The following is a 1,684-nucleotide window of genomic DNA, read 5'->3' as shown; positions in this document are numbered from 1 at the left end:
TTTGAGGAGTGGTTAAAGCTTAAGCTTGGAAGCATTCAACAACAGAGGCATCGCTGTATATATATGGAGTCCTGGTGACATAGTGGTTCCTTATTGGACTAACTGCAAGGTCAATAGATTGAAACCACGAGTCACTTCACAGGAGGAAGATGAGGCTTTCCACTCCCATAAAGAGGGACAGTCTCAAAAAATCAGAAAGTTAATTTTACCTTGCGCTCTCCCTGCTCTGCATGGTTATACCTGCCACAACATGTGTGACTTTCGTAAAGAGCAGAGAAAGGATGCCCTCAGGACCTCGGGCAGGCCTCCTGTGGCCTCTCCCTTCTGGGGGTCATGACAGACCCTGGGGAAAAAATTTTACCTTGTCTTATAGGATCACTTAGTCAGTATCATCTCAATAGTCATTAATATGCAGTATTATATATAAATATAAATATATATATATTTTTCCATTGGCAATAGGGTTGATGTTTGATATTTCTGTGATTTTAGAGACTTATTTTATTTAACAAAGATTCCTACAATTATGAAACTCTCTTTTCAAATGCACACAATATAACACATTGTGGCTAGTTTTAGGCTGGGACAATTATTATTTTATCTGGCATATATCTAGTAGATTGGCTGCCAAATCACAAGGCTCTTCAAATTAGGTGGCATTTATTGCATGAGTTGTTCACAAGTGCTCATCTCTATGTATGAAATTTCTTCTCTGATTTTGGGTACTGCATGTACAAGTTATGCAAAATTGCAGCTGGGTTTATTTAATATGGTTTTCATTTTAACTAACGTTTTTATGCAGCCTACTGTTTTTAACTACTTCAGTTACCAGTTAATTATCCTAGTAAGGATTTCTATTTCTGCCTACTACACTATCTCAAATTGAAAGTTTGTACAATAAATGGGATTGGAGGAAGATCACAGAAACTAATTCATTTGCAAACAATCCCATTGCATGAAAAATGAGTTGGTTTTTATAGGAATAAAAATTTGTGTACCATGTATCATTTGTGATTATAGCATGTTAAAGCTCATAGGACACAAAAGGCCCATGCTCTGTGCTTCAACATTATTTTGACAGAATTTTAAAAAACCCAGAAATTGTTATTCTCCACTATGGTGACCCTATGGGACAGAGTGGCACTGCCTCTGCTGGTTTGTTAGACTGAAACCATTATTGGAGCTTAAAGAACCATCTTTCTCTTGTGGAGGGCTTACGGTTTCCAACTTCTGAATTGTAGTGAGGAGCCCAAATCACAACCCACCATGCCATCAACTCTTTAAAATGTTTACGTTAAGAGGGCCTCTCTGAAATTAGCAGCTAATTGCCTAATTCTCAGCACCAATAGGGATCCTTAAGTAAAATTATATTCAATAAATTTCATTTCCTTTGTTATTGTTATTGTTAGGTGCCATAGAACAAGCTGCTACTCACACTGACCCTCTGGAAAACAGGCTGGAAAACTATTTGGCCAGGTACCATTCTATGGTTGTTATTATGTTTGAGTCTATTGTTAAACTTTCTAATGAATATAAAGTGATTTAAGATACTATGGTTAGTTTGGTGTGCTTTATTTCTCGAAGTTATGTCTTTATTTTTAACAAGAAAAGATGTCTTTTGAAGCAAATTTGCCCAATTCAGTACATAGTCTGAAGGTCCGCATTTTTATCTGTATCTGTGAGC

The 1,684-nt window shown here is 36.6% G+C and overlaps 1 non-coding gene across 1 annotated transcript; it reads left to right on the top strand.

Annotated features, from left to right (window-relative positions):
- The first annotated feature begins 214 nt into the window (after window positions 1-214).
- On the top strand, window positions 215-342 carry LOC142442099 (small nucleolar RNA SNORA64/SNORA10 family). The gene has a single exon (XR_012783347.1). It is a non-coding gene; the product is annotated as a small nucleolar RNA SNORA64/SNORA10 family (small nucleolar RNA).
- Window positions 343-1,684: the final 1,342 nt, after the last annotated feature.

Source organism: Tenrec ecaudatus, chromosome 2 (assembly GCF_050624435.1).
Source record: "Tenrec ecaudatus isolate mTenEca1 chromosome 2, mTenEca1.hap1, whole genome shotgun sequence".
Taxonomy (NCBI): domain Eukaryota; kingdom Metazoa; phylum Chordata; class Mammalia; order Afrosoricida; family Tenrecidae; genus Tenrec; species Tenrec ecaudatus.
The sequence above is the reverse complement of the archived record's forward strand: the minus strand, read 5'-3'. Positions and strand labels throughout refer to the sequence as shown.